This window comes from Elephas maximus, chromosome 1 (assembly GCF_024166365.1).
Source record: "Elephas maximus indicus isolate mEleMax1 chromosome 1, mEleMax1 primary haplotype, whole genome shotgun sequence".
Lineage (NCBI taxonomy): Eukaryota > Metazoa > Chordata > Mammalia > Proboscidea > Elephantidae > Elephas > Elephas maximus.
Genome location: NC_064819.1, coordinates 177068571 through 177083792, shown reverse-complemented (window position 1 = coordinate 177083792; position 15222 = coordinate 177068571). Strand labels below are relative to the sequence as shown.

The 15222-nt window shown below is 39.5% G+C and overlaps 1 protein-coding gene across 2 annotated transcripts in view; it reads right to left on the bottom strand.

The window, feature by feature from the left end:
- The window catches only part of SLC16A10 (solute carrier family 16 member 10), a 158241-nt gene that overhangs the window by 101552 nt on the left and 41467 nt on the right, over window positions 1–15222 (bottom strand). The window lies entirely within an intron of this gene.

Sequence of the window (15222 nt, the reverse complement as noted above, 5' to 3'; positions counted from 1 at the left end):
TCGTGCCACCTCTCAACATCTGCTGGAATAGAACACTAGAACCCATGGCCCGTCTCCCAACTCTGACTTGCTGATTCTCTGTTTGTTTCTGATCAAGTACTGACCCCCAACTCTGAGACTTATTGGAAAATTTAAAAAATTGAAGTGGGAATTAAAGCTAGTGTTTCCCTGATGGTAATGTAATACAAACTCTACTGCTCTTTTTCTTATGAATATTAGCACCTCCTTCAGGTTAGAAAGAACTCCTTGAGCTGAGGGTCACAAAAGGTAGTATGAAGAAGGACCAAGTCTTCAGTCTTGGAAATTATCTTTGCCAAGGGATTCCGATTCACATTCCTATTGTCCCTTAAGCCCACATCAGAATATTTAGGAACTGTTACTGATTATCAGCCTATTCGAACACTACAGAATCAGACCAAGACTACCATCCCTTCTTGGCTCTAGGGCTCAAAGAGTGACCCAAATAACTCAGGTAGCAAAGGGTCTCTGCCAATAGTTCTCTGCTTTGTTGTGGGGTGCTGTCGAGTCAGTTCCGATTCACAGTGACCCTATAGGACAGAGTAGAACTACCCCACTCTGAGGAAAGTGTGTGCTAGCATCAGACACAGACCCTTCTCCAGAGGAAGCCAGTCTCAGAACTACACTAGCACACACTGAATGTGAACATGAATTACATAAGTAAAGAAATAACTGATTCAGTAAGCAATGAGATGTTGGAAGAGAAAGGATTCTTTTACTCTGCAGTAATCTGAAGAGACTTCCCTGCAAGCACTAAAGCTACCTCAGCTGTGGCCTTTAAATTGGGATTATCAGGCACAGTTGCTGGTGAAAGCATTGTATTTGACAGGAGAGGCAAGGGTAGTGAGGAGAAGAAATAAAACTCTAAATGCAAGGTTACTGTGGAACCAGGCAGAGATCAGCCTGATAGGATAGAGACAGGTGAGAGGAATGGGCTAGAGTCCGAAGAAGCACCTGATGATAAAAACATACATGGGAAGTAATAAGATCCAGACCACACTAGGCTCCAAGATCACACTGATCCTTTCAGAAGGAAAGTTAATATGCAACATGTCAGTGAAAGGCAGATGTAAAAATATTATACAGTAAACAGGTGAGGCAATGTTTATTTTCAGTAATGATGAAGTACTGGTAGTAAACAAAATCTAGCAGCAGTAATCAGAAAGTACCTAGTGATGATGCTCAGCACCCCTCTCCCAGGAAATGGGTGACGACAGTTGGCAACTGAAGGTGAACTCCAATCGTGCAGAACAGCCTGTAACAGAACCCAACAGCCTGTAACAGAACCCAACAGCCTGTAACAGAACCCAACAGCCTGTAACAGAACCCAACAGCCTGTAACAGAACCTACCAGTTCCCTCTGGGGAAGCAGGGAGCAGGAGCTGTGCTGAGCTTGATAAGAACTCAATAAGAACTTGATAAGAACCCAGTAACAAGAGCTCTTACCTAAACCAGGTGCTAAGTCTGCCTGGAAGGGCTACACCTGACTGGACTTCATTTCTGACCCTGGAAGCTCTAAAAGGACAGTGTGATAAAAGGCCAAGGTTCCACTCCAGTCAGCCCACTGTGGAAAAAGAGTTCAACAGGCATTAAAGTTTCTTTTGCCTAGAAAATCAGTGAGCCAGTCCAGGCAGAATCTGAACTCTTTTCTGATTGTTGGCACACTGGGTTCCATTTTTAAAATCCCAAAGCATATCCTTCTGTGTCTATGCAGTTGAGGCGGGTTTCCAAGTAGACTGGACTAGTGCCAGAGTCCAGGTTCAGGACACACAAGAGCAAGACACAGGAGGCTGCCAATGAGAATGAATGAAGGACCATATCCATCAATGCTGGGGGTCTCACAAGCAACAAACAATAAGGGCAAGCCACAGTCAAAAGCCCAAAGGCTTCCAAAGTTAGAAACCAGACAGCTGACAGTTGCGGGGCTAGGGGAGAAACTCAATTGCTAGCATAGCTAATTCCTGGCATTACGCTCACATGAAAACCATGTATTAGTAAAGATGTGTTATGGCAGAATATACTGTATAGAAGTGGAAATACACTGTATTCCACTGGGATTACTCTTCTGACTAGAGAGCTGCACAGGTCCACTTTATCACCCAATAGATTTCACCCACGTTTGTGGGATCCAAATATGAAGAGAACCGATCTATCCTTTTATCTGAAATCGACAAGAGGCCATTGACACTGTGCAGTGTCATAGTAAAGAAAAATAAAAATTTTAAATTGCTAGCATGAATTTTACCATAATCTTTATGCTGTTTTAAATGCAAACATCAGAGGATTTAACTCAGATGCAGAATCACTGAAATTACACAATTTGTATTTCCTAGCTCGTCCCCAGAGAGTGCCTCAAGCTGGCCAGAAGAGACAAACTAAGCCAGCCTTAGGGAAATGGAAAGAAGAAGAAAGGGTGTCCCAGGCATGGAGCCAGCATAACAGAGTGCTTCTTTAGGTACAGGGATACTTGTAGGACAAGTGCAGACCCTCTAAGCCACTCCCCCGACTCCCACAGGTGTGCACTCTGGCCTGATGCTAACAGGTTTCCCCCTCCAACCACCCACTAGACAGAGGCTATGCGGACGCTGTGCAGCCCTCATCCCTTCCCACGGAACTGTGGCCCCAAGAGGGAATGAGCGATGCCCAGAGGCCTTTAAACCTCCTTGCTGGGACACACCAGATACCTGGATTGGGAGTGAGCTAGAGCCTTGCTTTCACCAAGATATGGCCCTGGTCAGCCACCCACCACACACACAAGCATGCTGCCAGCTTGGAATGGCCACTGCCACTCCCCACAACACTACCGGGCACACGCACCCAATCCCAAACCTCCCTGCGTCTGCGCCCATACCCCAAGCCAGAGAGTAACAGCAGGAAGGCTTCTTGCCTACCCCCACCTCCATGTGATACAGTTGCTGCCCCAGGTGGAGGGTGGCAGTGGGTGAGGGTACACACAACCTCCACTGTCCCATCTTACTTCACTTATAAAGCACAAGATCAAAGATAAAATTATTAAGAATTTCAAGGCAGAGACAGCAGAGCATTAAACCAAGCTGGGCTCTTCCTAAATGTGCTGCCCTGTGGGGCTCTACAGGTCTCACACCTGTGAAGCCGGCCTTGGCTGGTTCTCTGCTATAACATGAAAATCAAAGAAAAAGGGGGCCAGTCGGCAGTTTTCCACAAAGTTTCTTTAAACCAAGCTCTAAATGGAAATGGAAGAATAACATAGAACTGCTCTAAAAAGTGTTTTCCCAAATATAATGAAATCTTGACAAGGCTGGTGTCAAAGAACTAAATTAACCCAGGCGTACAGGATAACCAGGCTGCCTCCATTCCTCCAAGAGAAAGTGGAAGCACGCGTGTCATTGTATTTTACAGGAAACCCTGGTGGCTTAGTGGTTAAGAGCTATGGCTGCTAATCAAAAGGTCGGCAGTTCGATTCCACCAGGTGCTCCTTGGAAACCCTATGGGACAGTTCTACTCTGTCCTGTAGGGTCGCTATGAGTTGGAATCGACTCAACAGCAACAGGTTTGGTTTTGGTATTTGACCTAAGCTTAAATTAAACTGGAGTTAAAGAAGAAGCTGGTTGTACTATGCATTCCAAAATCACTTGGCAATAAACAATCCAAATACACGTCACATTATTAAATAAATAAAACAGATATATTCGACAATACTTTAAATTTTTTTCTATTAGAGAAATAAAAATCCCACTTGTCGCATATCCACCCACAAGCATTTTAAATCATTCCCCCCAAAATAAGCTCTATTTCAAAGTAGTTCAGTTTACGCCAAAAGTTCTGAAAAGTGAATGTAACCCTGACACTTTAAGATAAATATTTTCAAATCAATTCTTTGAAAAAATGTTCTATTAACCAGAGACTACCCTAATATCTTGCTCAAATACTAATAATTAGTACTTTATAGCATAATGTTCATCCTCTTTTTAAAAGGCAGCCACATAACCTAAGTACCTGTTGGCTCATGACATAAGTTAAAGTTACCTAGATCACTGCTACTCCAAAAGTAGTCCACAGGTGTGTGCCAGTCTATTTGGTACCATGAACTATTTGTTACCAATTCATGACAAGGTAACTACAGAAATTGAAAGTGTTCAGAAATTTTTATAGAAATTTGAAAGGATAATTTTATGTTTGATAAAACTAATTATATAGCATATAAACCCAAATTCTTTACATCTACTTTTTTTTTTTTTAAAGTAATTCTGTACTGGGGGTATACACAATAACAGATTCCAACTGACACTTTACTTTCATGTAAGGTATCACTGAAAACCCTGGTGGCGTAGTGGCTAAGAGCTATGGCTGTCTAACCAAAAGGTCGGCAGTTCAAATCCACCAGGCGCTCCTTGGAAACCCTATGGGGCAGTTCTACTCTGTCCTATAAGGTCACTATGAGTCGGAATCGACTCAACGGCAACAGTTTTTTTTTAAGGTACCATCAATGTCTAGAAACTCTTTAGCTATACCAAAAAAACAAACCTTTTGCCATCGAGTCAATTCCGACTCATGGTGACCCTGCAGGACAGAGTAGAACTGCCCTAATAGGGTTTCCAAAGAGCAGCTGGTGGATTCGAACTGCTAACCTTTTGGTTAGCAGCCGAGCTCTTAAACAACAGAAAAGCATATTTTGAAAATGTAAAGGATTCCAGAGTTAACTAAACCTAAACTAGTTCCATAAACTACACTAAATCTCTAAACCAGTGACAAGTAGGAAAACTGCAATTTATTAACTGTAACAAGTACCTCTGATTTAGGAGCCCATTTTTGTGTGATTATGTATATTTTAAAACTATGTTGATGTGCAGTTTTCATTCTAAGTATACGCTTATAAGTACAGCCAAAGGAAAATGTCTTGATTATTTTTCGAATAATTTGAGAAAATATTACACACAGGAAAAGGAGAAATGGAAAAAACACTTCATGAAACCCAAGCTATGGATGCTGGAAAAACAACATCAGAATGTTTCTCTAGGTGCCCCTGTGATTCTGCAATGTGAAGATGTATCAAAGTCAGTGCTTATGGAAATGGATGTGGGTATTACAGTCACGAACACATTTTTTTATATTTCTAGCTTATATTTTAAATTAATTTTTATGATGGATGTTCCCATTGATACTACTTAATGGTTTAAACCAACTCCATAGTTTAAAACTATACCTAATCAGCTTTAAAAGAAATTCCACTATCATAGAAATTATGAGTTTGGATACACAAAATTCTTGAAAAAAGACATTCAAAACCATAAAAAATAAAGATCAGAAATCCTACCAATACCATGGTTTTCAAACCAGTAAGGTTAGTGTTCCTCTGCACTGTTATTTAAGTTCCAAAATTCCAACCCCTAGGTAGGGCCTGGATGTGATCACATTTCAGACAAACGTTAAATATATTCAACATGACTGCTATTTACTTATTTTCATTTCATTTTATTTCATTTCTTGAGAGCCAGAGATAATGACCCACAAAACAGTGTGGTGAGAGACAACTATTTAAATAAAATAAGTATATACTGTTTACTTCACTCACCCCTTTACCCCTTTATTCCTAGAGGTACAAACCTACCTCTTTCTTCCTTATATTGCTCTACTGATATCCTAAGCATATTTGCAGGTTTTCAATTATGAAATCTAAATACAATACAAGGTATCCACAATTCATCCTGCCAGTACATCATGGTTTCAAAATGTCCCAAATGCAAACAAACAATTTAAAAAAAGAAACTATGGACAAGGTCAAAACACAAATGACAAATTGGGAAAATATTTGCAACTTATATCACTGAAAAGGGCTCATTTTCTTCATAAATGAGGACTTACCACAAATTAATAAAAAGACCAAGATCCCAGGACAAAAGTAGAAAAGGATATGAAGTTTTCAAAAACGAAATGCAAATAAGTGGCTCTTTATACACACAAGAAGATCCTCGACCTTACCCACAAGAAAAATGCAAGCAATAATGAAATACCATTCTTCCAACCTATCAAACAGTGTTAAGGCCTGTGTTGACCAGAGTGAGGGTAAATAGTGTAATCTCCTGGATCACTCTTGGGAATGTAAAGGAGCACAGCCTCCATAAAGACAATATGGCAATTTTTATCGAAATTAGAAAAAAAGTTCAATCAAGTATATGACACCAAATGGGTAACAACTGCCCAAAAGCAAAGATGAGAGAGCAGGAAGGGACAGGAAAACTGGACAAATGCACACAGTGAACCCAAGGTGTACAGGAAAAAGGGGAGTGTGCTAACACATTGTAGGGATTGCTACCAATGTCAAAAAACAATTTATGTATAAATTTTTGAAGGAGAAACTAACACTCTAAACTTTCATCTAAAGCACAAAATAAAAAGAAAAAATTAGAAATAAAGCACATTATTGGGTCCAATAAAATTGGAATACATATGGTACATATTAGGTAAATGTATCCATGATTGATTTATAGATGTTGATGGCTTGGGGGCGGGGCCAAGATGGCTGAGTAGACAGACGCTTCCAGTGAGCCCTCTTAGAACAAAGACCCGAAAAAACAAGTGAAACGAGTATATTTATGACAAGCTAGGAGCCCTGAACATCAAAGGCAAGGTTAGAAAACCAACTGCCGGGCAGGGGGAGGAAGAGACAGTTCAGAAGCAGAGAGGAGTTACCGCACCTGTATTGCCAGGTGCCCTTAGGCACCATTCCTGGGAGCGGCTGTGGTGAGCTGGTACTAGCATTTGGCCCCAATTTCCTCAGGGAGAAGCAGCCAGCCACACAGGCTACTAATACCTCCAGAACCAGAGAAGAACAGCGCTCTCAGCAAAAGCTAAGTATTTGCATACATCCCAGCCAGCTTCGGTGGCTGATTTCCCTGGGCCTGGGATAGGCCCTATTAACCGCCTAGATACATCCTCCTGGCCTTGGAGAAGGAATAAATATGCAACTGGGGGAAAACATCATTTGCCAGCTCCAATAACCGGGGGAGCTCAGGACAGAAGTGGCTCCTATCATAAATGGTCCATGGACTTTGACTACCTTACATCTGCATGGACCTGTGTGGGCCTATTTCAGGAGAATAGGCCCTTGTTGGCAGACTTCAACTATTTCAGCTGTGCGGTGGAGAGGTGGGTGTTTGATGTTTGACGTTGCTTTCCCTATGAAACAGGGTCCTCACCTACCCACATCAGGGGCAAAAGGAATGGTGGCTCGACTCAGGTCACCTAGCCACCCACAACAGGGGTCCAAGGATAACTGGTACCTCCCAGTCCTTACAACCAAAAACATTGGGTGCCCACAGTCCATCTGCAGAACCCACCCACCTGTACAATCTAGGGAACAGGGACACGCTTTCCTCAGAGACAGCTAGGGGACAATTCTCCGCCCCCTGCCTTGTTCAGAAAGTGACACCCTGCTGCAACCAGATACCGGTACCTACACCAATCATCCCTGCCCCTCTAAGACCATAGGACAGAGCCTGTACCACACACTTCATGATCACCTATTTGGACACCTGAGCTGAATTCATACAAGGAAAGTGAATGGACGACTAGACTGATATACCAGATACAAGCTCTAGCCATCTGGGGACAGGATGTCAGAGCTCCAAAGGCAAAAATAATCAAGCTAGCTCACTCGAGCAACCTATTTGGGAATATCAAAACAAAACAAAGCAAGAAGCTATGACACACTAAGCAAACATAAAATAAGCTAATACAATAACTTATACATGGCTCAGAGACAACAGTCAATATCAAGTCACATAAAGAAACAGAGCATGATCGCCTCACCAAGCTCTCAAAACAAAGAATCTAGGGATCTTCTAGGTGAAAGTGCATTCCTGGAATTACCAGAGCAGAATACAAAAGATTAATATACAGAACCCTTCAAGACATCGGGAAGGAAATGAGGCAATACACAGAACAAGCCAAGGAACACAGAGATAAAGCAGTTCAAGAAATTAAAAATATTATTCAGGAACATAATGAAAAACTTAATAAGCTGGAAAAATCCATAGACAGCAATCTGAAATTCAGAAGATTATCAATAAAATTACAGAAGTAGGCAACTCAATAGAAACACAGAGGGGCGGAATTGAGCAAGCAGAAGGAAGAATTTCAGTATTTGAAGAGAAAGCACTTGGCACCAATATATTTGAAGAAAAATCAGATGAAAGAATTTAAAAATATTAAGAAACCTTAAGAATCATGTGAGACTCTATCAAGAGAAATAACCTACGAGTGATTGGAGTACCAGAAAAGAGAGGGATAACAGAAAATACAGAGAGAATTGTTCAAAATTTGTTGGCAGAAAACTTCCCTGATATTGTGAAAGATGAGAAGATTTCTATCCAAGACGCTCATCGAACTCCACATAAGGTAGATTTTAAAAGAAAGTCACCAAGACATATTATAATCAAACTTGTCAAAACCAAATACAAAGAGAGAATTTCAAGAGCACCTAGGGATAAAAAAGAAAAGTCACCTATAAAGGAGAGTCAATAAGAATAATCTTGGACTACTCAGCAGAAAACATGCAGGGAAAAAGGCAATGGGATGACTTACATAAAAAATTGAAGGAAAAAAATTGGCAGCCAAGAATCATGTATCTAGCAAAGCTGTCCCTCAAATATAAAGGTGAAATTAGGACATTTCCAGATAACAGAAGTTTAGGGAACTCATAAAAACCAAAACGAAACTACAAGAAATACTAAAGGGAGTTCTTTGGTTAGAAAATCAATAGTATCAGTTATCGACCCAAGACTAGAACGCTGGGAAGAGCAATCAGAAGTCAACCCAGACAGGGAAATCACAAAAATAAACCAAGATTAAAAAAATGCTCAAAATAGAGAAACAGCAATGTTATGTAAAAGAAGACAACATTAAAACAATAAAAAGGGACTAAGAAATGCAGTCATAGATCTTCCATATGGGGAAGAAGACAAGGTGATGCAAAGAAATAAGAGTTAGGTTTAAATTTAGAAAAATAGGGGTAAATAATAAAGTAACCACAAAGGAAACAAACTATCCTACATACCAAAATAAAATACAAGAAAAAAATAAAGACTAAGCAGAAACAAAATAAACAGCAACGAATATGAGGAAACAACAATATATAAAGATAATCTACTCAGCACATAAAATTAAGTGGGAAAAAAGAAACTATGAACGTATAAAAAAAAATACATCAAAACGATAGCACTAAAAATTCATACCTATCCATAATTACGCTGAATGTAAATGGACTAAATGCACCAATAAAGACACAGAGAGTGGCAGAAAGGATTAAAAAACATGATCCGTCTCTATGCTGCCTACAAGAGACACACCTTAGACTTAGAGGCACAAACAAGCTAAAACTCAAAGGATGGAAAAAAATGTATCAAGAAACATCAAAAAAGAGTAGGGGTGGCAATATTAATTTCTGACAAAATAGACTTTAAAGTTAAATCCATCATAAAGAATAAGGAAGGACACTATATAATGATTAATGGGACAATATACCAAGAAGATATAACCATATTAAATATTTATGTACCCAATGACAGGACTGCAAGATACATAAAACAAACTCTATCAGCATTGAAATGTGAGATAGACAGCTCCACAATAATAGTAGGAGACTTCAGCACACCACTTTTGGTGAAAGACAAGACATCCAGAAAGAAGCTCAATAAAGACACGCAACATCTAAATGCCACAATCAACCACCTTGACCTCATAGACATATACAGAATACACCACCCAACAGCAGCCAAGTATACTCTCTTTTCTAGTGTACATGGAACATTCTCTAGAATAGATCACATATTAGGTCATAAAGCAAGCTTTAGGAGAATCCAAAACATTGAAATGTTACAAAGCATCTTCTTTGACCATAAGGCCATAAAAGTGGAAATCAACAACGGGAAAAGAAATCAAACACTTGGAACCTGAACAATACCCTGCTCAGAAAAGGCTGGATTATAGAAGACATTAAGGATGGAATAAAGAAATTCATAGAATCCAATAAGAATGAAAACATTTCTTATCAGAACCTTTGGGACACAACGAAAGCAGTGCTCAGAGGTCAATTTATATCAATAAATGCACATATACAAAAAGGAGAAAAGGCCAAAATCAAAGAATTATCCCTACAACTTGGACAAACAGACAGCAAAAAAAGAAACCCTCAGGCACCAGAAGAAAACAAATAATAGCAATTAGAGAAGAAGTAAATGAAATAGAAAACAAAAACAACTAAAAGAATTAACAAGACCAAAAGCTGGTTCTTTGGAAGAAAAACAACAAAATTGATAAACCACAGGCCAAACTGACAAAAGAAAAACAGAAGAAAATAAACCGAATAAGAAATGAGATGGGCGATATTACAACAGATCCAACTGAAATTAAAACAATCCTATCAGATTACTATGAAAAATTGCACTATAACAAATTTGAAAACCTAGAACAAATGGATGAATTCCTAGAAACACACTACCTACCTAAACTAACACAAACAGAGGTAGAACAACTAAATAGACCCATAAGAAAAGAAGACATTGAAAAGTTAATCAAAAAACTCCCAACAAAAAAAAAAAAAGCCCTGGCCCTGACGGCTTCACTGCAGAGTTCTACCAAACTTTCAGAGAAGAGTTAACACCACTACTACTAAAGGTGTTTCAGAGCATAGAAAAGATCAGAATACTCCCAAACTCATTCTATGAAGTCAGCATATCCCTAATACCAAAATCAGGTAAAGACACCACAAAAAAAGAAAATTACAGACCTGTATCCCTCATGAACTTAGATGCAAAAATCCTCAACAAAATTCTAGCCAATAGAATTCAACAACATATCAAAAAAAAAAATTCACCATGACCATGTGGGATTCATAACAGTTATGCAGGGATGGTTCAACATTAGAAAAACAATTTATGTAATCCATCACATAAATAAAAGACAAGAACCACATGATCTTATCAACTGATGCAGAAAAGACATTTGACGAAGTTCAACACCCACTCATGATAAAAACTCTCAGCAAAATAGGAATAGAAGGAAAATTCCTCAACATACTAAAAGGGCATTTATACAAAGCCAATAGCCAACAACATCCTAAATGGAGAGAGTTTGAAAGCATTTCCCTTGAGATCGGGAACCAGAGAAGGATGTTCTTTACATCACTCTTATTCAACATTGTGCTGGAGGTCCTAGCCAGAGCAATTAGGCTAGATAAAGAAATATAAAGGGCATCCAGACTGGTAAGGAAGAAGTAAAAGTATCCCTATTTGCGGATGACATGATCTTATACACAGAAAACCCTAAGGAATCCTCAAGAAAACTACTGAAACTAATAGAAGAGTTCAGCAGAGTATCAGGATACAAGATAAACATACAAAAATCAGTTGGATTCCTCTACACCAACAAAAAGAACATTGAAGAGGAAATCACCATTTAATACCATTTACAGTAGCCCTCAGAAAGATAAGATACTTAGGAATAAATCTTACCAGACATGTAAAAGACTTATACAAAGAAAACCACAATACACTTCTGCAAGAAACCAAAAGAGGCCTACGAAAGTGGGAAAACATACCTTGTTCATGCATAGGAAGACTTAACATTATAAAAATGTCTATTCTACCAAAAGCGATCTATAGATTTAATGCAATTCTGATCCAAATTCCAATGACATTTTTTAATGAGATGGAGAAATAAATCACCAACTCCATACTGAAGGGAAAGAGGCCCCGGATAAGCAAAGCATTACTGAAAAAGAAAAACAAAGTGGGATGCCTCACTCTACCTGATTTTAGAACCTATTATACCACCACAGTAGTCAAAACAGCCTGGTACTGGTACAACAACAGATGCATAGACCAATGGAACAGTACTGAGAATCCGGACATAAATCCATCCATATATGAGCAGCTGATATTTGACAAAGGCCCCAAATCAGTTAAACGGGAAAAAGACAGTCTCTTTAACAAATGCTGCTGGCATAACTGGATATCCAGTTGCAAAAAAATGAAATAAGACCCATACCTCACACCACGTACAAAAATGAACTCAAATGGATCAAAGACCTAAATATAAAATCTAAAATGATAAAGATCATGGAAGAAAAAATAGGGATAAGGTTAGGAGCCCTAATACATAGCATAAACAGAATACAAAACATTACTAACAATGCAGAAAAAAACTAGATAACTGGAAGCTCCTAAAAACCAAACACCTATGCTCATCCAAAGACTTCACTAAAAGAGTAAAAAGATTAGCTACAGGCTGGGAAAAAGTTTTTAGCTATGACATTTCCGATCAGCACCTGATCTCTAAAATCTACATGATACTGCAAAAACTCAACTACAAAAAGGCAAATAACCCAATTAAAAAATGGGCAAAGGATATAACAGGTACTTCACTAAAGATGACATTTAGTCTGCTAACAGATACAAGAGGAAATGCTCACGATCATTAGCCATTAGAGAAATGCAAATCAAAACTACAATAAGATTCCATCTCACTCCAACAAGGCTAGCATAAATCCAAAAAACACAAAATAAAAAAATGTAGGAGGGGTTGTGGAGAGACTAGAACACATAAACTGCTGGCGGGAAAGTAAAATGGTACAACCACTTTGGAAATCGATTTGGCGCTTCCTTAAAAAGCTAGAAATAGAACTACCATACGATCCAGCAATCACACTCCTTGGAATATATCCTAGAGAAATAAGAACCTTTACATGAACAGATATATGCACGCCCATGTTCACTGCAGCACTGTTTACAATAGCATAAAGAGATGGAACAACCAAGGTCCCCATCAACGGATGAATGGATAAATCAATTATGGTATATTCACACAATGGAATACTACGCATCAAAAAGAACAGTGATGAATCTGTGAAACATTTCATAACATGGAGGAATCTGGAGGGCATTATCCTGAGTGAAATTGGTCAGTTGAAAAAGGAGAAATATTGTATAAGACCACTATTATAAGAACTCGAGAAACAGTTTAAGCAGAGAAGAAAATATTCTTTGATGGTTATGAGAGGGGGGAGGGAGGGAGGGAAGGTGGGAGAGAGGAATTCACTAATTAGATAGTAGATAAGAACTACTTTAGGTGACGAGAAAGACAACACACAATACAGATGAGCTCAGCACAACTGGATTAAACTAAAAGCAAAGAAGTTTCCTGAAGAAACTGAATGGTTTGAAGACCAGGATAGCAGAGGCGGGGGTATGGGGACCATGGTTTCAGGGGACATCTAAGACAATTGGCATCATAAAATCTATTAAGAAAACATTCTGCATCACACTTTGGAAAGTAGCATCTGGGGTCTTAAACGCTAGCAAGTGGCCATCTAAGATGCATCAATTGGTCTCAACCCACGTGGATCAAAGGAGAATGAAGAACACCAAAGACACAAGGTAATTATGAGCCCAAGAGACAGAAAGGGCCACATAAGCCAGAGACTACATCAGCCTGAGACCAGAAGAACTAGATGGTGCCCGGCTACAACCGATGACTGCTGTGATAGGGAACACAACAGAGAACCCCTGAGGGAGCAGGAGAGCAGTGGAATGCAGACCCCAAATTCTCATAAAAAGACCAGACTTAATGGTCTGACTGAGACTAGAAGGACCCTGGTGGCCATGGCCCCTTAGACCTTCTGTTGGCCCAGGACAGGAACCATTCCCAAAGCCAACTCTTCAGACAGGGATTGGACTGGACAATGAGATGGAGAGGAATGCTGGTGAGGAGTGAGCTTCTCGGATCACGTGGACACTTAAAACTATGTTGGCATCTCCTGTCTGGAGGGGAGATGAGAGGGTAGAGTGGGTTAGAAGCTGGTGGAATGGACACAAAAAGAGAGAGTGGAGGGAGGGAGCGGGCTGTCATATTAGGGGGAAGGCAATTGGGAGTATGTAGCAAGGTGTATATAAGTTTTTGTGTGAGAGACTGACTTGATTTGTAAACTTTCACTTAAAGCACAATAAAAATTTTGTTTTAAAAAGCTGATAACTTACTGTGGTTATATAAGAAAATATCCTTATTTTCAGGAAATAAACACTTAAGTATTTAGAGGAAAGGGATCAATGTGTATCCCACTTATTGTCAAATGGTTCAGAAAATTAAAATTTTCTCATCTCTGTGTGTGTGTATGAGAGAAAGCGTGTGCAAACGATAAAATAAATGACGTAAAATGTTAACAAAAGGTGATAAAGGGTTTACGGGTATTCCTTATAATATTCTTGTAATTTTATTTATAAATAAAATGGGTTTTTTGATTTTTTTTATTAACTTTTATTGAGCTTCAAGTGAACGTTTACAAATCAAGTCAGACTGTCACATGTAAGTTTATATACACCGTACTCCGTACTCCCACTTGCTCTCCCCCTAATGAGTCAGCCCTTCCAGTCTCTCCTTTCGTGACAATTTTGCCAGCTTCCAACTCTCTCTATCCTCCCATGCCCCCTCCAGATAGGAGATGCCAACACAGTCTCAAGTGTCCATCTGATATAATTAGCTCACTCTTCATCAGCATCTCTCTCCTACCCACTGTCCAGTCCCTTTCATGTCTGATGAGTTGTCTTCGGGAATGGTTCCTGTCCTGTGCCAACAGAAGGTTTGGGGACCATGACTGCCGGGATTCCTCTAGTCTCAGTCAGACCATTAAGTATGGTCTTTTTGTGAGAATTTGGGGTCTGCATCCCACTGATCTCCTGTTCCCTCAGGGGTTCTCTGTTGTGCTCCCTGTCAGGGCAGTCATCGATTGTGGCAGAGCAACAACTAGTTCTTCTGGTCTCAGGATGATGTAGGTCTCTGGTTCATATGGCCCTTTCTGTCTCTTGGGCTCTTAGTTATCGTGTGACCTTGGTGTTCTTCATTCTCCTTTGATCCAGGTGGGTTGAGACCAATTGATGCATCTTAGATGGCCGCTTGTTAGCATTTAAGACCCCAGACGCCACATTTCAAAGTGGGATGCAGAATGTTTTCATAACAGAATTATTTTGCCAATTGACTTAAAATGATTTTTTTTTAAAAGTGATCATAATTTGGCACGTCGAACCAGGGATATCATTGTCGATGTCAGATGGATTCTGACTGAAAGCAGAAAATACCAGAAAGATGTTTACTGTGTTTTATTGACAATCAAAGGCATTTGACTATGTGGATCATAACAAATTACAGATAACAGTGCAAAGAATGGGAATTCCA